A 23,768-nucleotide genomic window follows, 5' to 3' on the forward strand; every position below is an offset into this window, starting at 1 on the left:
GCCTTACCCAGTTACAATGTCCTCACAGCACCTGGCATTATGCTATATATTTAATCATTGTCTTTCCCTCTAGAGAGTCACTCAGGAAGAATGTGGACTTTGTAAAGTTGGTTTACACTTTTAACTCCTTCATATGGCACTTTTTGGCACATAGTATAAGCTTAATAATTGTGGCACAAATAAATAAATTGAGCTATTTCTTTAATTGCTCCCTAAAATAAAATATATGGCTTGGGGCACCCTGGGTGACTCAGTAGGTTAAGCGTCTGACTCTTGGTTTTGGCTCAGGTCATGATCTCAGGGTTTGTGGGTTCGAGCCCCGCGTTGGGCTCTGTGCTGACAGTGCGGAGCCTGCTTGGGATTCTCGCTCTCTTTCTCTCTCTGCCCCTCCCCCACTAGTGCACACACTCTCTCAAAATAAATGAACGAAACATTAAAAATAAAGCAAAATATCTGCCTCAACATACTCTATGTTTAACAAATATTCATTGTTTTGTATAAATGTTAATGTAGCAAATACTAATTAAAATATGGAAAATCTAGAAACATATAGAAAGAAAATAATAATTACGCATAGATATTCTTATGGACATTTTGTTATATATCATACCAATTTCTTTTCCAGAATGAGATTTTTTTTTACCTGAACCCATATCTATATGTGAATGAACCATAATTTAACCTTTTTTTTTAATTGATGGACATTGAAGTTGCCTCTGATTTTTTTTTTAAGTGTGATGAACATCTTTGTAGAAAGGTTTTCATTTTTCTGTCTGTTTCCTAAGATTCATCCTACAATTAAATTTTCTGGTCACAGAGGGGTACCTGGCTCGTTCTGTCAGGAGAGCATGCAACTATTGATGTCAGGGTCATGAGTTCAAGCCCCACACTGAGCATAGTTAGAGCTTTTAAACAAATAAATACAGTTTCTGGTCATGGAATAGACAAAATGGCAAATAATTTTTATACATGTTACTAAATTTCCCTCAAGACATGATTTTATTAACTTATACCCTGATCAGCAGTGTTGGGGCTTTCCTATCCCCTCACAGCTTGCTTTCTTTCTTTCTTTCTTTCTTTCTTTCTTTCTTTTAAAGATTTTTTATTTTAAAGTAATCTCCACAGCCAACGTGAGGCTCAAACTCACAACCCCAAGATCAAGAGTCACATACTCTACCAACTGAGCCAGCCAAACACCCCTCCCTCAGAGCTTTCTAACCTTGAATACTTTTATATTTACTTTGTCATTTCTTAGGCCAATAAAAAGCAATGTTTTATCTTAATATCCATTTCTTCAAACACTAATAAAGCTGTGCAGTTTTCGATGTTTATTGAAAATGTTTATTTTGAATTTATGGTTACTCACGCTTTGACTTTTAATCCTTTTTTATTATTCACATTTTCCTTATTGATAAGGGAGTACTCTATTAAGCATACATTATTGAATATGTAAGCTCTTGTCTCCTCCTTTGTATTTTATTGTTTTCCTCCTTTCTATTTCAATGTAAATTTTAATGTTTTTATTTTTTTTATTTTTTTAACATTTTTATTATTTTTGAGAGACGGGGGGTGGGGGGCGGGGGCAGAGAGAGAGGGAGACACAGAATCTGAAGCAGGCTCCAGGCTCTGAGCTGTCAGCACAGAGCCCGGCCCGGGGCTTGAACCCACCAACTGTGAGATCATGACCTGAGCTGAAGTCAGAAGCTTAACCGACTAAGCCACCCAAGTGCCCCTAATGTTTTTATTTCTAATGCTGCCAAATGCCACAATTTTATTTGTGTAAAAATGAAATGTTACCTGTGTTTAATTATTGATATTTTCTGGCTATTGTGAATAGGATTTTTGTTCTTTATATTTTTGAAATAATAATATTGGTATATTAAAAAAAGGCTTTGATATTTAATTTTAGGAAATCTACTTCTTTATTCTAGAGGGCATTATTTCTGACGTCTGTTTAAGAGAAACTAAGGAGGGACGGCGGCTGGGTGGCTCGGTCGGTTAAGCATCCGACTTCGGCGCAGGTCATGATCTCACGGTCCATGGGTTCGAGCCCTGCATCGGGCTCTGTGCTGACAGCTGGGAGCCTGGAGCCTGCTTCGGATTCTGTGTCTCACTCTCTCTCGGCCCCTCCCCTGCTCTCACTCTTTCTCTCCAAAATAAATAAACTCTAAAAAAAAAAAAAAAGAAAAAAGAGGAAAAGCTAAGGAAATATAAAAACACTCATTACGGAAAAAGTAAGCAGCAGAACATAGCCCATCAGTAATGGATCTGTCTCCCAGGCAGAGTCCCAAACTATAATACGGTCACAACGAGCATGTCATTAAAGGAAATACAGAGCATTTGCCCAACGGCCCGTGTACTTTTCTGAAGATGGCAAGTTGTGGCTGCAACATTTACTAAAAGCAACTGTAACAGCTCTGGGTTGAAAATACTCCCCCTCCTCCAAATCTGTAGCTACTCTATTCCTGGCCAACACATAAAACTCACATTCTTATCTTGCAAAAATATAATCACCATATAACCTTCACTAATGGTTTGCCCAATGCTGTTTCTTTCCTTTCTAATATTTTCTCACCATCACTGTTCTGTTTTCTGCCTCTCTCCACTCCCATTTTTTCTTGAACTGTCACTTATTTCAAGTTCTTCCTCATGTTGGCTGTCACTCTTAAAATCAATTCACCTTTACTTTTCTAAACTATTTGTTAGTTTGTTCTCTTTCTCTCCCTGTAGATTGTGATGTCCCTTAAAAATAATGATTCATAAAAAAAAATGATGATTCATTTATTCCTTCATCCAACACACCTTTATTCGGTACTTAATCTATGCCAGACACGGTCCCTCACACTGGGGATATGTCCCCAACTACAGAACAAGCCAGAAGATAACCCTACCCTTACGGCAGAAAAGAGATGATGATCAAACAAAACCTTCTACAATGCATCAGGTGGTGATAAGTGTTATGAAGGAAAATCAAGCAGGGCAAGAGGATATTGATAGGGTTGCAATTTTAAGCAGGGTGGTTTCAGGGAGGATGGTCTGATAAAGTAACATTTACCGAAAGATGTGAAAATGGGCACGTGGGTGGCTCAGTCGATCAAATGTCTGACTCTTGCTTTCGGCTCAGGTTCGTGAGTTCAAGCCCCGCGTGGAGCCCCGCATCAGGCTCCACGTTGGCAGTGTGGAAACTGCTTGGGATTCTGTCTCTCCCTCTCTCTCCCTCCCCCCCCACCTCTCTCTCTCTCTCTCTCTCTCTTTTTCTCTCTCTTTCAAAATAAATAAACGTTTAAAAAAAAAAAAAGAAGAGACTCGAAAGAAGTTAGGGGGTAAGCCATGAAAAGATTTTCATCTGGGTAAACAATGTTCCAGACAGAGAGAACAGCACATGAAAAGTGTTGCCCTGCATCAGAAATGAGTGGAATTTTCAAGAAACAATTAGAAGGCCAGTGTACCTGGTATGGAGTGAGCATGAGGGAGGATTAGGTGAGGTCAGAGACGTGGTGAGGGGGTAGGAGGTGTATATGACCTTGTCAGATTTGCACTTTCCCTCTGAGCAAGGTGGGAAACCATAGAATAATTTTAATGAAAAGGGTGACATGATCCGACTTAAATTTTGTAGTGATCACTCGGGCTCCTAGATGAAGAATAGGCTGATGGGGGAGGGGATGGAAGCCTGGAAACTAGCAGAGAAAAATAATAGTTACTCATGGGCAGGATTTAAAAAAAATTTTTTTAATGTTTATTTATTTTTGAGAGAGAGAGAGAGAGACAGAGTATGAGTGGGGGAGGAGCAGAGAGAGAAAGAGAGAGAGAGGGGGAGACACAGAATCCGAAGCAGGCTCCAGGCTCCGAGCTGTCAGTACAGAACCCAACGTGGGGCTCGAACCCACGAACCGTGAGATCGTGACCTGAGCCGAAGTCGGACGCTTCACCAACTGAGCCACCCAGGCGTCCTGGGCGGGGTTTAAATTATGAGAAAAAGGGTCTCGACAGTAGGGTGAAGTATTTCTCTGTTTGGGGACTGAATGGCTGGGTTAATGCAGATGGGGAATTTGGGGAAAAGATCGGATTTGGGGTGGAAAAGGAATGGAGAGTTCTCCCTTGTACACATTAAGCTTGAGTTTTCAAGTAAACAGCCAAGTGGAGATGCATGTTGCCAGTTGAAACTACGAATAATAAGTTCAGGGGCATGTCTGGACTAGAGATGACAGTTTGGGATTTCTCTGTTTGTAGTTGTAATTTAAAGCCATTGGGTCGGAGGAGATCACCAAACAGTTTTGAATATGAAGACAAGATCTGAGCTCTGGGGCATGCTTCAACGTGTGTGTCAAGAAAAATGGGGAAGACCCAGGAATGGAGACAGAAAGGAGTGGCCCGTGATGACCAAGAAAGACAACCCACTGGTGTCATGGGAGCCACACTAAGAGAGGATTTCCAGGAGGGATTGGCAATGTTCTAAAATTCATATCTCATTTATTTATTATTGCATTGTCTAGAAATTCCAACACTAATAATATTAAGAGTTCAAATCCATTAAGTACTGGGGCGCCTGGGTGGCTCGGTCAGTAGAGCGGCTGACTTTGACTCTGGTCATGATCTTGTGGTTCGTGGGTTCAGGTCCCACGTCAGGCTCTGTGCTGACAGCCTGGAGCCTGGAGCCTGCTTCGGATTCTGTGTCTCCGTCTCCCTCTGCCTCTCTCTCTCTCTCTCTCTCTCTCTCTCAAAAATAAATAAACATTAAAAAAATTTTTTTTAAATAAAATAAAATAAAATCCATTAAATAGTAAGAATTAGACACACATTAAGCACTTTACATGCATTATACAATGTATTTCCTATATTAATCTTAGGAGGAGGCATAAATTATCATCCTCATTTTCTTCTTCTTTTTTTTAATGTTTATTTTTGAGAGAGAGAAGTCAGACACTTAAGGACTGAGCCACCCAGGCACCCCTCATCCTCATTTTTGAATGCAAATCTGAGGGCCAGTTTGCTTGCTTCAAGTTTCACAGCTTGTAAGTCTTGGATTTGTATTTGAACCCAGGAAGTCAGAAGTCAAAATCTGTGTTCTTAAACACCATGCCATTTTGCCAAAGTAGTGTTAATTGTTAGTGATTTTTTTAATGTTTATTTATTTTTGAGAGAGAGAGAGAGAGTGCAGAGGAGAGACAGAGGGAGACAAAGGATCAGAAGCAGGCTCTGCGCTGAGAGCAAGGAGCCTGATGAGGGGCTGGAACCCATGAACTGTGAGATCACGACCTGAGCTGAAGTCCGACGCTTAACCAACTGAGCCACCAGGCGCCCCGATTATTAGTGATGTTAATAACCATTATTGGCTTTGAAATACCTTTTACATATATGCACTGAGTATGATACTGGCTGTCGGCACATTCATAGATTAGATGATAGAGAGGTAGACAGACATATTGACATAACCATGCTATGAAAATGTAAGAAAATGGCCCACTTCTAATTTATAGTAAGAAGTTTTGTTAGGAATAAATGCTGAAATTTTTAAAAACCGATTCGGGGCCTTGGGGAATAAATATTGACCAGATTATTTTTTTTTAATTTTTTTTAATGTTTATTTATTTTTGAGACAGAGAGAGACAGAGCATGAACGGGGGAGGGGCAGAGAGAGAGGGAGACACAGAATCGGAAGCAGGCTCCAGGCTCTGAGCCATCAGCCCAGAGCCCGACGCGGGGCTCGAACTCACGGACCGCGAGATCGTGACCTGAGCCGAAGTCGGACGCTTAACCGACTGAGCTACCCAGGCGCCCCTTGACCAGATTATTTTAAAATGTATATGGAAATTCAAAGGACCTAGAATAAGAAACAATTTTCAAAGAGAATGAAGTTAGAGAACTTCATCAGATTTTAAGACTTACCATAAAGCTACACTCATCAAGATAGTGTGGTATTGGGATAAGGATATAGACATTTAGGTCAATGGGATAAAACAATCCAGAAACAGACCTATACATCTACGATCAGTTGATTTTTGACAAAGGTGCAAAGGCAATCCAGAGAAAGGATAGTCTTTTAAACCAATTATACTGAAACAGTTGGATGCAAAAGAACCTGATGCTTTTTTCGTACCGTACACAAAAATTAACTTGAACCACACCGTAGACCTAAATCTAAGATCTAAAACTATAAAACGTACAGAGTAAGACAGAGGAGAAAATCATTCCGACCTTAGGTTTGGCAAAGATCTCTTAAAGGGGACACAAAGGGCATGAAAAGAGAATTTGGAAAACTGGATTTCAAAATGAAAAAGTATTGCCCTTCCAAATACACGGTTAATAAAATGAACACGTAATCCTCAGATCTGGAGAAATGGTTGTAAAACATACTGATAAAAATCTTACATACACAATCTTCAAAGAACTCTGTCACTTACAGCTCTACAAGGCAGCCCTACAGTGAGGTACACAGCCAAATAAAAATGAACAAAAGAGGTGATCCGACCCTTCACAAAAGAAGGTATGCGGATGGCCGGTAAGGACACGAAAAGATGCTCAGCATCATCAGTCATCAAGAAAAGGGCAATAAAAACCACAAGGAGATAGTACCATGTACCCTTAGAATGGCCAACATTTACAAAAAGATAGTCAATGATGACTGGAAAAGCACACATTTTTGGTGTGGACATAAAGTGCTATAACCACTTTGGAAGAGAATTTAGGAATTTCTTATTAAGCAATAAGACTGAATCATGACTTATCATGTCCCAGCAATCACACACCTCCATTTGTATCCAAGAGAAATAAAACCACGTGTGAATGTCCCATAGCAGCTTTGTCGGTAATAGCTAAGAACTATATAAGCAACTCAAATGTCCGTCAACTCATCAATGCAATGGAATACTATTAGCAATAAAAAGGAATAAACTACTGACCTATGATATATCATAGATGAACCTCAAAAACGTCGGGCCAGACCCAAAGAACATATAGTGGATTATTCCATTTATATAAGACTATAGAAACGACAGCATAATCTACGGTGACAGAACAGATCGGAAGGTACCTGGAGCTATTGCTACACATATGGGCTGAGGAGGGTTGACAGTGATGGGACCATGACGGGACCTCGAGGACACAAAGACACCTTTGGGGATAATAGAAAAGTTCTTTATCTTGATTGTGGTGGTGGTTACAGGAGTGTATCAATTTGTCAAAACTCGAAAAAAAAAATTGCATGCTTAAAGTTGTATTCTATTGTAGGTTTATAAAAAAGACAACAAGGGGCGCCTGGGTGGCTCAGTCAGGTAAGCTTCCAACTCTCGATTTCGGCTCAGGTCGTGGTCTTGGAGTTCATGGGATCAAGCCCTATGTCGGGCTCTGTGCTAACAATGCCAAGCCTGCTTGGGATTCTGTCTCCCTCTAAGTAAATAAACATACATACATACATACATACGTACATAAGACAAAATGTTTTGTCATCCATGGTGGTAATCTTATGGCTTTTCCTCTCAATTATCAATGTAAGAAATTTATTAATACATTTCCTAATATTTAACTTCCTTGCATTTCTGAAGTAAAACACACTTCATATTGACATATTATTCATTGCCTATCTTGCTAGATTTCAGTGTGTAGGGTTGCATTCAAGGTATTCGCATCTATTTTCATAAAATTGGTCAGTGATTTGGGTTTCCTCTTATTTGCTGGATCTTAATGTCATGGTCAGTACACTGTGAATAGAGTTGGAAGCATTTTTAGAACAGTCTCATGCTAAGAATACACCTTTACTGGTTTACATAACTGGAAAGTGCAATGATACCAGTTTTAGGCAATACGGTAGTCAGAGATACAAACGATGTCATCAATTTTCTGTTGTTCTTAATTCTACTTTACTTTTGGTTGGCTTACCTTCAGGCTGATCCATTTGGTGACCAAGATGGCCCCCAGACCTTCTAGCTACACATCGTCATAGCTACTGATCCCAGCAAATGAGCATTTATTGCCGTACGACTTCAGGAAAAGTCCCATGGAAGATTGTGATTGCCTCGGCATGGGACATGTGCCCATCCTTAAACCAATTGTATTGGGCCAGAAAATGGTATGCCAGGTCCGGGCCTGAGCCATATGCTCACTCGTGTAGTGGTCCAAGGAAAGCTCAATCCCATTAGAAGCACATAAAATAGGCTCCCAAATGGAACAAATGGTTCTGTTACCAGAAAAAGGGGGGGTGGGTGGGAAATGTGCTAAGAACTCCAACACCGTAGAAATTACACAATCTTCCAAGTACACTTGTGCTTCTTACCTCTCTCGCCCTTTTACTCCCTGGTGTTTTTTCACAGTCTGGTATCAGAGATCAAGTTCATTACTATCGAGTTAAAGGTGTTTCTTTTCTGAGAATTATTTACATGGAGATGATCTTTTACAACTTTATGTAACCTGCTTATTGAATGACCTGGGCTCCGTAGCGACCAGAAGCAGCTCTTTGCCTGTTTCTTTTTTTTTTTTTTTAATTTTTTTTAACATTCATTTATTTTTGAGAGAGAGTAGAGAGAGTGAGGGGGGTGGGGCGCAGAGAATGGGAGACACCGAAACCGAAGCAGGTTCCAGGCTCTGAGTTGTCAGCACAGAGCCCGACGCGGGGCTCAAACCCGTGAACTGCGAGATCGTGACCTGAGCCGAAGTCGGACACTTAACCGACTGAGCCACCCAGGCGCCCTGCTCTTGGCCTGTTTCTTGCCACCTCCTATTAAACTTGCTCTCTCGGTGTATGACTCTGTCTCCTTAGATAAAATATTGGGCATGTTCTCGATCTCTTCTGTTCATCTTCAGGCAACAGAAAAGTCGTCCAGTGACTCTCAGATAACGAAGAGTACAGTTCAGTATAATATTGACGTCACACGTCACGTTCTCCCAACAATTCTCTTGAAGTGGCCCTGACGTGGCTTCGGGTGGGGGGAAATAGCTTCCTCTCCACCCCCAGGAGTCCCCATGAGGGATTATATACATCACACCAAAACTCTAAATGGGTCACAGTCTTTAACTTCTCAAAGAATTCTTGGCCTTTGCGTATATTACTTGGAGATGTATGATGGACACATGGTGGCAGATCCAGTTTGGGGATGCACCTTTTGCATGTCCTAATAGGTGGCTTAGCTCCTCCCTTTAGGGTGCAGAGGTTTCACGACCCCCGATTACTCTCAGCCTTTGGAGTTCTTGCAAACATCCGGATACTGCAGGACGTGTCTCATTAAACAATCAGCCGCAGGAGACTCAAGTTATTTAAAGTTAAATCTGCATTTAACTGGTTTCAGAAGTCACACGTTCCATTTTTGGGTTCTTCATTTTCATATATAGGACTTTTGGCTGATGAATGTCATTGAATATATTTATATATGCATACATATATATAACAGAAAAGATATTTTGGTCATTCTCCCAGTTATGCAAAGCCTCAGAAAATACATCCATAATACCCTACCTGAGCAGATACTATTTAGCTTACAACATCTCCCTCAACACCATTTCCCAAAACACATTTTGGGAATGTAGATTACTGATTATTATTACATGAAAAAAGGGGGTTTTGATAAGTCTTTCTCAGACCCACAGACAAATGTGAGTAGACTGTCCTTCTGTACACTTACTACCAGTGTGCAATTCAAGAGAATGGGCAGATACATCTATTCAAGGTACCCGCTGGTGATGGAGCAGGGTATGGAAAGGAAGGTGGTGCTTTGGAAGGTTCCAGAAAGAGAGTACCGTGTGTGTGTGTGTGTGTGTGTGTCTGTCTGTCTCTGATAACTTCCTTCTGTTTGGTTTGGTAAAGCCACTGAGCTACGGGATGGCTTTTTGTATTTAGATGTCTCTTAGCTGAGCCTCCATTACAGCTCTTTGATGGTTCGGTCTGGCCTCCTTCCCGGGGGCCATCTGTACAGCTGGCGCTCTGCTTCTGGGAGCTCTGTGCATCCTGGGGCCTTCCGCGGGAGCTGCTTGTTGATATTATGGCTCTTTATTTGCACAAGGGGCTCCGGAAGGCTCCTTTCCCATCTTGCCCTAAGGGTGGCTCATCCCTGCCTGCATCCCTGGCCCTTCCCAATGAGGCGGTGATTAGCGCCATCATTTTCTGATGCCTTTTCACAAGAGAGGGGAGACTGGGATCTGCGCCTTTCTTCAATGGGCTGCCGTGTTCGTTATATTTAGAAGAAATCCCTTGAAATTTCTTGTATGGAAATAGCACTCCTACCTGCTGCCCAGAGATGAAAACAGGTACCCAGCCATCCTTTGAATTCCTTTGCTCATTCCGCGGGTGGATATCTGGGAGGAGGCAGACACTTCTAGTCATGCCCCATCTTATGTAGAGTTCCAGAAATTCACTTTAGACATATGAAGATACATAAACATTCAGAAGCAAATTAAATATCTCAGCACTAAATGCAAATGTCCTGCTAAATGGCACTTGACATTGAATCAAGTGCATGTCAGTCCAATCAGTGATGTAATACACTATGAAGGGGCCTGGAGGCTCACTTATGAAGTTTGCGACCAAGGGCAAGGGAATGAAAATTTCAATTTCTCCATTTTTTTTTTTTTTTTGGCGTGCAAAAATAAACGTTTGGAGGAGAATATAGTTAACCGAAACGATACAGAAGAGTAAACTATCCAATGTCCGTACTATGAAGTTCAGGATTAAACGAACAGAAGAGGGCATGTTTTTGTTTGCTTTTTTTTTTTTTTTTTAAGTTTCTTTATTTATCTTGAGAGGGTGCGTGTGTGTGTACGCCAATGGGGGGTGGGCAGAGCGAGAGGGAGAGAGAGGATCCCAAGCAGGCTCCATACGCAGGGCTCGATCTCGGGAACCGTGAAATTGTGACCTGAGCCGAAATCAAGAGTCTGACTCCTCAACCAACTAAACCACCCAGGTGCCGCCAGTTTTTTTAAAGTAAGCTCTACACCCTAAGTGGGGCTTGAACTCATGAATCCGAGATCAACAGTCACCTGCCGCACCGACTGCGCCAGCCAGGTGCCCCTAGAGGGCATGTTTTCAAGGCCTGAGATAGCAGATAATAAACGAAGATTCTTTCTAGCTCTGATATTCTACTATATCATCTGTTTCAACGTGTGACAAGCCATGTCTTGAAATTACCACTCATACAAAATGGCCTTCCGCGTTCCCCAGAAATACATACATTTAATACATATGCAACTGCTTATATACATATATCATTTGCACACACACATACATATTGGTTATTGATTTTTAATCTGGCGATTTTTGAATTTTAAATACATTTCTTATTCTACATTTTTCGAATTTTCTACAGGGCCATTCTTTGGGGGTTGCCACACCCAATTCCAACATGGTGGTGGTGGGGGGGGGTAGTTCCTCCCACACCTCAGTTCTGACACTATCCACCCAGAGCTACATCAGATTCCACAGGTTAAGGGTTCAGCCCCCATGACTGCCCTCGCGCCCCGCCCCCCCCCCCAAGTCAGACACCAGCCACGGGCCTCAGGCTCCTACCTGTGCTTCTGACCCACAGGCTGCAACGAGCGGGTCCCACCACCCCCAACTCAGGTTCTTTTCATTTGCTAGAGCGACTCCCGGAGCTCAGGGGAACACTTACCTTGGCCAGTGAAAGTGATGACACAGGACGCCAGTCGACAGCCAGACTGAAGAGCTGCAGAGGGCGAGGTGTGGGGAAAGGTGCAGGGGGGTGGGGGGGGGGTGGCCACGCCACACCAGTTGTGCCACTCTCCCCAACCTCCAGGCGTTTGCCAACCAAGACGCTCTCGGAACCCTCTCCTTTTGGGGCTTTTAACAGAGGCTTCATTGCATAATCGTGAGAAAGTCATTGGTCGTTGGGTAACTCAACGTCCCGCCCCTCTCCCCGCCCCTCAGGTGGGGGTGGGGGGTGGGACTAAAAGTTCCTCTAATCGTTAAGTAGGCCTTCCTGGCAACCAGCCCCTGCCCTCGGGTGGGGTCCAGAACATCTCCTTCACGTAACAAAAGACACCTTTTTCACCCCGATCACGGGAAATTTCAAGCGTTTTAAGGAGCTTCCAGCCGGGAACCTGGCCAAAAACGAAACACAGGGTCATCTAGATGACCAAGTAGCTATTTCCTATAAATCACAGGTCACAGCCAACATGTTACATGGTTAATAATAAAGGAAAATGATCATTCTTTCTCCACGGCGACGACCCATTTGGAGGGCGGGTTGTCTAACAAGGACCGACGGGCTACACAATACACCCCTATTAGTTTCCAAAAGGGATATTAGAACAGCCGCAGCAGCAATGGTAACGATAGAAAACATTAACCTCTTATTTGAGCCCCGTTTTCGTTCCGTTACCTGCATTTTGGTCTTCTGTAACGTAGCGGAAACTTCTTGTTTGCTACATGCCAGTGCCCTTCTAAGCCCTTGGCCTTAACCTTCGTAAGAAAACTCTAACAAAGGGACTGTTATTATCCCCATTGTACTAAAGAGTACATATGAAAGAGCAGAGGGGGGACCACATCAACCCAAGAGCTCCAGCTCTCTGGTGACAGAGCATTTAGAAATGCTTTCCCTCTTCGTTCCCTGGAGCCGTGAGTCGTAATTGGGTTGAATCGATACATAAATTGTGAACGACGTCAGGCATATTTTGTTACTAATACTAGTTTGGGGTGCCCGGGGGACTGAGTCGGTTGAGTGTCCGACTTCCTCTCTGTTTCAGATTCTGGGTCTTTCTCTCTCTCTCTGCCCCTACCCCTGCTCAGGTGCTCTCTTTCTCTCAAAATAAATAAATAAACTTGAAACAGATCGTTGAAAAAAAAAAAGATTGTATTTTTTTCTTTTAGTAATCTCTACATCCAGCGTGGGGCTCGAACTTACAACCCCAAGGTCAAGAGTCATGTACACGCTCCACCGTGAGCCAGCCAGGCGCCCTAAGTTTTTAAAAATTTTAAAGTGTACAATTGCACAGGCCTGGGTGTTTATTCTTTATACATGAGTAGAGTCGACCCACACTGTTACATTACTTTCAGGTGTTCAATTTAGTGATTTGGCAGGTTTGTATATTATGCTATGTTCACAAGTGTAGTTACTATTAGTCTGTCCCTTTACATCCTTATTACAATATCATTCACTGTGTATATCTTATGCTGTGCCTTTTACTCCCGTGACTCATTCATTCTGTAACTGGAAGATTGTCTCTTCACCTCACTTCATCCATTTCACCCATTCTGCCACGCCCCCTCCCGTCTAGCAATCATCAGTCTCAGTTTTTATTAGATTCACAACATTGCACGAACAACACTGCTAATTCTAGAACATCTTACCACCCCAAAAGGAAACCCCATACCCATTAAAAGTCACTCCCCAATCTCCCCCTTTCCCCCAGCCCATGGCAACTATTAGTCTACATTCTGTCTCTAAGGATTTGTCCATTCTGGACATTTCATATAAATGGAACCCTATAATACGTGGCCTTTTGTGTCTGGCTTCTTTCACTCAGTCTGTTTTCAAGGTTCAGGTTCATATTCCATTGTATACATAGACCACATTTTATCAGGTCTATTTTATCAGTTGGTGGACATTTGGATTGTCTTTTTGTTTTTGTTTTTGTTTTTGCTGTTTGTTCGATTGTTTGTTGGCTCAGTTGGTTAAGCTGGGTTGTTCTTACTTTGTAGTTATTGTGACTAATGCTGCTGTGAACATTCACGTACCAGATATTTTCATTTCTTTTTAGTGAGTACCTAGGCATGGAACTGTTGTGTCCTATGCTAACTTTATGTCTCCGTTTTTCAGGAATGGCCAGACTGTCTTCCAAAGTGGCCGCACCCCCTCCCATTCCCCCATCAGTTGTACGAGGGTTCCGGTTGCTTTACCAACACCAATGTGTATCGTTATCTTTCGTCTGTCTGAGCCATCTTGGTGGGTGTATTTATTATAATTTCATTGTGGTTGTGATTTCCATTATCCAAATGACTAACAAAGCTGAGCATCTTTTCATGTACTTATTGGTAATTTTTATGTACTCTTTAGAGAAATGTCTATCCAAATCATGTGGCCATTTTTGAGTGGGTTATTGTCTTTATTGTTAAGTTGTGAGAGTAATTTATGTATTCTGGTTAGTTCCCAGAGTTCTTAAAAAGCTGATTTACAATTTTTGCCAGTGTTCTCATTGCTTTTATGGAGGAAAATATTTTCACGGGTCCTTACTCTATCATCCCAAGGGTCTCCCCTGAGTACATACTTTGAATAATCAGTCGCCGGAAGAAAATTTGCAAACCATGTATCTCCCAAAAGATTCATACCTAGAATATATACCAAACTTTTAAAACACAGTGCGAAATTTTTTAAAAAATGAATTCCTCTCCCAGGGGAGTTTTTTTTCTTTTTAATGTTTATTTACTTTAGAGAGACAGAGAGAGAATGAACTTGAGAGCGGGGTGGAGAGAGAGGGAGACAGAGGATCTGCAGCAGGGTCCGTGCAGCACAGAGCCCCACGTGGGGCTCGAACTGATAAACCGTGAGATCGTGACCTGAGCCGAAGTTGGACACAATCCACCAAGCCACCCAGGCGCTCCAAACCCAATGGTAAAATTTGTAAAAACCCAATAGAACATAGACAAAAGTCGTGAAAAGATATTTCACAAAACAGGATGTACTAATGGAAAATTAAAACACGAAAAATGTGCAACGTCATTAGAACTAGAGAAACGCAATGAAAACCACAATCATATATCACATGCCCCCGCGAGAATGGTTAAAACAAAATAAAACAGTGGCGACACCCAAAGCTGGTGAGGCTGCAGCGAAATTGGATGACGGTGCACTGACGGTAGAAGCTGAGGTAACGCAGCCGTGACAAAAGTTTGCCCATCTCTTACCAAACTAAACGTGATTATGACGTGACGTGGCAATTGCATTCTTGTGCATTTATCCCAGAGAAATGAAGACTAGCGTCCACACAAAATCTTGTACATGAATGTTCTTAGCAACTTTATTGGTAATAGGCAAAAAGTGGAAACGACACAAGGGTTGTTCACCAAGTAGGTGATTAAAGACACCGTGGCACTCCTACGCTAGGGAATACCGTGCGGCGATAAAAAGGAATGCATTCGATAACATGCGAAAACCTGGATTCACTGATTTCAATAATTATGGGGTGATTTCAGTGATTGATTGATTATTATTATTATTATCCTTATTGATGCATACAGCAACTTAGATGGATCTCAAGGGAATTTGACAGAAGGAGGAAAGCCGATCTGAGAGTGTCACACGCTGTGTGATGGCATTTGTGTAACATCCTCGAAATAACAAAATTATTAACAGCTCCCCATCATGACCATTGTGGTAGTTACACAAATCTGCGCATGTGATAAAACTACATGGAACCACGCGCACCCGTGAGCACATTATAAAATGGATGAAATCTGAATATGAGCTGTGGATTGTACCAACGTCATTTTCCTTGTTTTAACATTGTACTATAGTTATATACACATGTTAATATTGTCCTCTAGCTCTGTAAGGTGTTACTATGAACGAGGTAAAGAACACATATGACTTCTCTGTACTCTTTGCATCTTCTATGAATCTATAATTATTTCAAGATAAAAGTACGAAGCAATCAGAGAAGACGGCGCTTATTCTTACGATCGTGGTATTGCACTCAACTGCATTCCTTTTTATATTTCAATTTTTTATTTAAATTCCGGTTAACGTGTCTGGTAAAATTGGTTTCAGGAGTAGAATTCAGTGATTCAACACTTACATACAACACCCAGCGCTCATCACAACTGCCCTCCAAAGTGCCCATCACCCATTTAGCCCATTCCCCACCCATCCCCCTCCATCAACCCTCCATTTGTTCTCCATAGCTCAGAGTCTCTTCCGGTTTGCTTCCCTCTCTCTTTTTTTCTCTTCCCATAAGCTCATCTGTTTTGTTTCTTAAATTCCACATATGAATGCAATCATATGGTATTTGTCTTTCTCTGACTGACTTATTTCACTTAACATGATACACTCTAGGTCCAGCCACATCATGGCAAATGGCAAGATTTCATTCTTTTTGATGGCTGAGTAATATTCCATTGTATAGCTATACCACATCTTCTTTATCAGTCAATGGACATTTGGGCTCTCTCCAGTTTGGCTATTGTTGTTGATGCTGCTGCTGTAAACATTGGGCTGCATGTGCCCCTTCGAATTTGTACTTTGTATCCTTTGGGTAAATACCTCGTAGTGCAATTGCTGGATCATAGAGTAGTTCTTTTTAACTTTTTGAGGAATCTACATACTGTTTTCCAGAGCGCACCAGTTTGCATTCCCAACAACGGTGTAAAAAGGTTCCCCTTTCCCCACATCCTCACCAACACCTGTTGTTTCTTGTGTTGTTAATTTTAGCCATTCTGACAGGTGTGAGAACATAGGGGAAGGGAAAAAAAGAGAGAGAGAGTGATGCACTTAGCTACATTGTGATAGCTTTCTTCCTGTAGAGAGAAGAGGTGAGAAGAAGTCAGAACTAGTAATCAGGAAATTGAAAAGAACCACAGCACATCCATTTGAGTGACCATCATGGCAGGGAGACAGGTTGTGAAGCATTATCTTCTGGTACCACAGAATAAAGAAGAAGGATAATGCAATAATGGGGAGAATTGAAAGAGTATAGGTTTGCTTATTTGTGTGTGTGTGTATGTGTACGTGTGTTTGTTATTAGATCTTTACCCTGTAAATGTCTAATAGTGAATTTCAAAATGATAGTCTTTCAACCTCACTAAGGGTAGTTTTAGATCTAGGACAGTCTCCCACTGTGTTTCTATTTTATTCTGCGTGAACATTTCTGGTTCTGAGAAAATGTAAAATCTTTGATGTATTCTTATGCTAGCAAAGCCAGGAAAGAAGGGGCAGATGAGTTTTCCTTAAAAAACCCTACTGCCCAAGGGTCTGAACTGACTCAGTTTCTGTAATTGGCGGCAGAAACCCTACTATTTGCTATGATGCTGCTAACTTATCAGAATGTGGTCCAACACATTGTAAATATTATATTAACTTCCAGTCAGTAGGGTAATTTATTTGTAGACATCCTGTCTTCCTCATTAGACTATATTATTTTCCAGGACAAGGATATATTAATTTCATCCCTATATTCTGAGTGTCTACATGACCTTAGTAAGAACCCAATAAATGTTTGATAAGCAAATGACTGAGTGTGGCAGATGTGCTCATCAGTCTTGTAAGATATTTATTCCTTGGTCCCTAGTCTTTTTTTAAAAGAATTTTTTAAGTTTTTTTTTTTTTAAATTTATGTGTGGGACAGGCAGAGACAGCATGAGCGGGGAGGGGCAGAGAGAGAGAGAGAGGGAGAGAGAGAGTTCCAAGCAGGCTCCACACCATCAGCCCAGAGTCCGATGCACGGCTCGAATTCACAAAACCGTGAGGTCATGACCTGAGCCAAAACCCAGAGTCGGACGCTTCACTGAGCCCCAGAGTCAGACGCTTCACTGAGCCCTCGGTCGACTGAGCCACCCAGCCTCCCCTCTGATGTCCATTTTGATGAGTAAAGTCAAGAGAAAATTACGGATCGGCATCATTGCCCAAGTTACGGAGGATCTGAAGCTGTGACCCGCTACTTGCTCAGTGCCGAATCGCAAGTCACAGGATAACGAAGGGGACCGAAGTGGCTCTGGGAGCTTGATCAATCAACAGCCCCAAGAATACTTGGAAAAGATAGGACCTATCAGTTAAATAATCGAAGTCTGAGCCGAAATGGTTACTGAAAGGCGAGAAATGTTAACGTAGCACAGCTATTAAATAATAGGAATGGGTTTTACTTCTGATCTGAGGTAACACTTTAAAGTTACACCTTGTAATATCTGGAAAGGTTGAATTTTATGTCAGAATGACATTGTCAACAGGCTCAAATACCTACTGGATCACACGTTTATTTATAAAGATGGCTAGGAGGTGAGGTGGGAGAGTTGGAGAAAGACCACATGTAGACAAGCCTCCAAGTCGAAACCCAGAGGTTTAGAATTGATCGTATAGGGCACCTGGGGGCTCAGTGGGTTAAGTGTCTGCCTCTTGATCTCAGCTCAGGTCATGATCTCACGGTTCATGAGTTCAAGCCTCATGAAGTTTATTTATTAAATAAAATTTATTTGTTTTTGAGAGAGAGAGAGAGAGAGACAGAGCAAGCTGGGGAGGGGCACACAAAGGGAAAGAGAGAGAATCCTAAGCAGGCCCCACACTGCCAGCATGGAGCCCAATGCGGGGCTTGAACTCACGAACCGTGAGATCATGACCTGAGCTGAAATCTACAGTTGGACGCTTCACCGACTGAGCCACCAAGGTACCCCAAATGAATACACTTAAAAAAAAAAAAGAATTGATCAGATGTTATTAAAGAAGGTAATGATATGGCCTGAAGGACTGTTAGAAAGATTATCTGCCCAGGATATGAAGGGGAAATAGTGGGAAACAGTAGCATTAATCCAGGTAGAATATTCCAGAGAAGGTAGCGGTAAGACCGGCAAAAAAAAAAAAAAAAAAAAAAAAAAAAAAAAAGGAAAAGCAAGAGCAAATAAATACTTGGCAACCTTCAGTGATTGGCTGAGTATGGGAGACAAAGAGGCAATTCAAAGACCTTGTTTGTCTGAACGTGAACCTGGTAAGAATGATCTTACTCCTGATTTGGCCCAGCTTGGAGGAAAGCCTGATGAGTGCAATCATTTACTGAGGTGGAGAAACGTCTAAACTTCAGGGGAATGTATACGTGGGTTTGGGTTCGAATCAGACTCGGCTGGGAATGATCTGGAGATTCATTTATTAGCAATGATTAGTGTAAACATGAGGTGAGGTGAGCCTTTTGAGGGGGTGGAAAAGTAGAAGGGCAGAAGGCTAGAGAGTGAGCCTTGAGGGACACCTCCAGCTACCAGCAGAGGACCTCGAATTTTCCAAAGCGATCTGGGAAAGAAGAACAAAGCCCAAGGAAGTATTACCCGACTCCAAGCCCTACTCCAAAGTTACGGTAATTTAGACAGGTGGTATTGGCATAAGAATCAAGAAGTACACCAAGAGGACGGATTCCAGAGTCTAGCAATAGATTCACACATACACGGTGATTTGGTTTCTGACAAAGACACCAAAGCAACCTGATGTGAAAAGAAAAGTATTTTCGGCGAGTGAGGCTGGAGAAACTGGATATCCTCATACCGAAAAACCACATAACCTCAACTACTGCCTCGCATCATACACAGAACTTAATCTGCGCTGGATCACGGCTATAAACATAAACGCTACGGACAGGGCAGAAAAATAAAGAGTCATAGAAGAAAAGAAGTTGGAACTTTTGACTTTATCACAATGATAAACTGAATTCAAACTGGGAGAAAATATTCACAAATCATATATCCGACAAAGAAATGGGTATCGAGATTATACAAAGGATCCCTAGAAATCAACAATAAAAAGACAATGCACTGTAAGTGGGCAAATCAGGGGAGCCAGACACATCACAACGGAAGATACACGAATGGCCAATAAGCACACGAAAATGTGCTTGCCATAACCAATTATTGGGGAACTGGAGATTAAAAGCACATGTGATACCACAACACACATACCAGAATAACTAAAATCAGAAGGACTGGCTACTCCGAATGTTGACAAGGATTTGGAACAACTGGAACTTTCATACACTCCCTAGTATTACTACTTTGGGAAAACTTCGAACACTAGCTTTTTAAAAAAAAAAAAAAATTAACGTTTACTTATTCTTGAGAGACAGAGAGCGTGAGCAGGCGAGGGGCAGAGAGAGAGGGAGACACAGAATCGGAAGCAGGCTCCGGGCTCCGAGCCGTCAGCACAGAGCCCGACGCGGGGCTCGAACTCACGGACCGCGAGATCGTGACCTGAGCCGAAGTCGCTGCTTAACCGACTGAGCCACCCAGCTGCTGCACGAACAGTAACTTATAAAATGAACCTTACACCTACCCTAGGGCACAGAAAACCTCCTCCTCAGTATTCACCTCAGACAAATGTGACTCTATTTCCACGAAAACCTTGCCTAAGACTGTTTATAGCAGCTCTCTACCCACGACAGCTCAAATCTGGAAACAGCTCAGGTGTTGCCAACCAGAAAATGGATAAGGAAGCGAGGATATACCTTCATGTTGCGGAATACTACTCAGCAAGCAAAAGGGACAGACTTTGTGGCAACATGGATGGATCTCAAAAACATTTTCCTGAGCGAAAGAAGACTTCCGCAAAGAGCACAACGTGGGATGATAATATTTGTAATAAGTACTAAAACAGAAACGAGCAATCTACTTTGAAAATAACGACAACACTGGTTGCCTGTGGGTATTGAGTGGCAAAGGGCTAAAGGCAATTTTCTGTGGTGACGGAAATGTTCTACATCTTGATAGGGGCTTGGGTTCGTTCCATTGTGTATGCATTTGGCCAAATGAATTGATACACTTAAGAGGATTTTACATTACCTTACTTGAAAACTGTAGCTCCCCTGACAAGAAATGTACAAATATCGCGTGTGCATGCATGTATGTGTGTGTGTGTGTGTGTGTGTAAGAGAGAGAGAGAGAGAAAGAGAGACGGAGGGAGCGAGAGGGGCTATTTAAATCATTTTGGAAGTCTGGAAACTCCAAATAAACTGAACTCAAAGGAATACAAATCATTAAACTTCACATTTTGCATAGAGAGAATTTGTTTGAAGCAAGTTTCCCTTTCATCATCCCGCTGCCTGTTTTTCTTTTTCTGTATGATTGCACTGGCCAAACAACCCATAATACTTGACAAATGCTTTTTAGAGCAGGCAAAGAACCCTCTGTTCCACAGCAGAGAAGGAAGAATCAGGAGGCCAGTCCACCCTAGTCCAACGCACAAGGCTGTGAATCACACTTTGCTCATAGACTATTTCCTTGGGCTTTTGTCTACCGAAGAGACCAATGTACATCACTTGGCTTCTACATAAGAGAGAGCAACTAGGTTTCGAAGACACTCCAAGAATCCAGACCTACGCGGCTCACAGTCTCTTTCAGGCAATGAGACAATAACAGAACGAAACACGGTGGGGACTGTTCTTTTCCCAAACATTGTTCACGTAACAGGGACCGTGCCTTCCATTGTCAGGCTTCGCAAGGCTCATCAATGTTTTCTGGACACTTCGTGCTATGTGTCTTTCGTTCTGTGTCTTTCCCTAGAATGGACTCTGGCCTAGGGCTGTCTACACTACCTTTCTGGCTGTTGAATCGCTAGTCAACTTGTAAGACTCAACTAAAAGAAATAACTCCTCTTTGAAACTTTTTCGGTTTCCCAAATCAACTTGGTCTCCCTCCATTGTGTTCTCCTGGCACCTTGATTATACTATAGCGTTTATCAAAACCTGACTACGTTTGGTATCTGTTTAGTATGCTAGCCTGAGAGTTTCTAGAAGGGAGAACCTGCGTATTTGGTTTCTAGTACAGATTATAGTCGCGTGATTTTATACTTAAAGCATGTGACTCCAAGGAAATGTGAAGATCTCTTTACTGAAACCTCCCTGAGAGCAGGTAGCAAGACTATTCAGCGTCCTGCTCCAAAACACACACACACGCACGCACGCACACACACACACCCCATAGGGCAGTGTTTTGTGTGTATTTGGCATTCAGTATGTTGGTGAACATAATCATGTATTTTGAAATGTCCCCAAAGCCCATGAACCCATGAAACTCAAGCACTGATCAAGCTGTAGTATATAGCCAGCCTTTGAGAATGAATTCTTTCTGCTTTTGCAATTTTGAAAGAAGAAAAAAAAAAACCACTTGTGTAGCAAGCATCCAGTTCGTACAAGGGTATTAGTGACAGAGAGGTTTACGTATGGAAGGAACGTAGAAATGAAGAGTTCTTTCCAACTGGAGTACCGCTTTATTAATTCCAGTAAGTAAATAAAATTGCCCTGTTGCTAAACCCCAGAATATCTCTTTTTGTGCAAGACTGACTCAGTCTCAACCCATTTGTCCCTGCGTGAATGCTTTATCCAGGCCTCAGTCAACTTGCTCTCCAGCATTGACAGCTTAGAAGGTAGTAAATATCCATCCACTGAGCCAACAGGCTGAGCCATTGACTTAAAGGAGTTGATCGTTTACTCATTCATCGCCCTTGTATAATTCTCTTACTCTAATTGTTAACTTTACACAATTGCAAACAAATCATTGCAAGAGCAGGCAGAATTACTTAGGGGGCAAAATGCGCAGACGTGAACATGTTGAGGGGACAGGCCTGGGCAATACTCCTCAGTGTATGTTAAGTGTCGTAGCTGGTAGGACAGCTTCAGAGGCCAGGGAGGCCTGGCGTTTCAATGTCTGTCCCAGTCTCCCTGCTGGATAGACCTATGTTCGTCCTCTCAGAGGATACGGCATCTCTGACAGCTTTCAGGACACACATCTGCATGTTGTGTGCATGTGTGAAGTGACCATATGAGAGAGAGAGAGAGAGAGAGAGAGAGGCAGCATTTGAAGCACAAACTAATAGAAAAGGAGAAATAGGGTTGCTATTTGGTTGGTTTAGAATTCTAATACTGAAAACCATCCATGTTGAGTGTTCTAGAAAGACTTCCTGCACAATGACAGAATTGCAGCTGTTACAACCCTCTTTAAGAATGCCCACGTAGAAACTGGAATACTCCCAAAATGATGCCATGTACTTTTCTGTGTTTTTCATTAGAGTAAATGTGATGAAGAAAACACCAGACACTTGTACTCATGTGATATTAGCAAAAGGGCTGGTTGATTTGGCAAAGATTATTGTTCTCTGTGCAACAAATTCAAACTAACATTTAAAAAGCAGCAGAGTGTGGAGGAGATTAAAAAGGTCCAGCATAGGGGGCGCCCGGCTGGCTCAGTCAGAAGACCATGTGACTCTTGATCTCGGGGTGGTGAGTTCGATCCCCACACGGGGTGGAGAGATTACTTGAATAAACAAAACTTAAAAAAATAAATACATAGAAAGGTCCAGGATGGTCTATGAAAGAGTAACACCCAAATGCTGTTTCTCTTAAGTTTGGATTTTTCTTTCTTGGTCACTTAGAGCTAAAAAGCAGCCCAGAATTAGAGACAGATCCTGGTGCATGTACCATAGCGTGTGGCATTCTCAACCCCCCGGGGCAAAAGTCACAAGGCAAGGTGACAGAATAAGCTGGTGAAAGGTATGCCAACCTGTCATTGTAAATACGGCTAATACTTTGGGTACTAGGGACCTGCCCCGGCTACAGTTCTCCACTGTTCTGTTTTGCCACCTCTCATCCACAGAATGGTTATAACCAGCTTGTTCAGATGGACAGATGATCCTGAAAGATACTCATTTCCCCCTGTCGTGTGTTCATTTGGACAACGGACGCTTGAAAAATTTGGCATCAAGGAGCCGGCGTCTGTAACAGATTCTTCTGTGAACTTGAGTGGCTTAGGCCCGGGGCAACATACTGCCGAGGGAGGTGGGAAGGGGTCACTGCTCCCAACTGTTTGAGGGTTCCATGGCAGTGAGCCCGTGCTCCCTCCAGATACAAACGCCAACTCGTGGAGGGGAAATGCTGCCATGTGTTTTGCTGTTATTTATTTGCTTTTTAATGTCTGTTTATTTGTGAGAGAGAGCGCACGCAGGGGAGGGGCAGAGAGGAGACGCAAGTGGGCTCCCCTGCCTGCACAGAGCCCGGTGCGGGACTGGGACTCGAACTCACGAACCGCAAGATCACGATCTGAGGCCAAGTCAGACGCTCGACCGACTGAACCACCCGGGCGCCCCTGTTTGGCTTTG

Source organism: Neofelis nebulosa, chromosome X, assembly GCF_028018385.1.
Source record: "Neofelis nebulosa isolate mNeoNeb1 chromosome X, mNeoNeb1.pri, whole genome shotgun sequence".
In the NCBI taxonomy this organism is placed as follows: domain Eukaryota; kingdom Metazoa; phylum Chordata; class Mammalia; order Carnivora; family Felidae; genus Neofelis; species Neofelis nebulosa.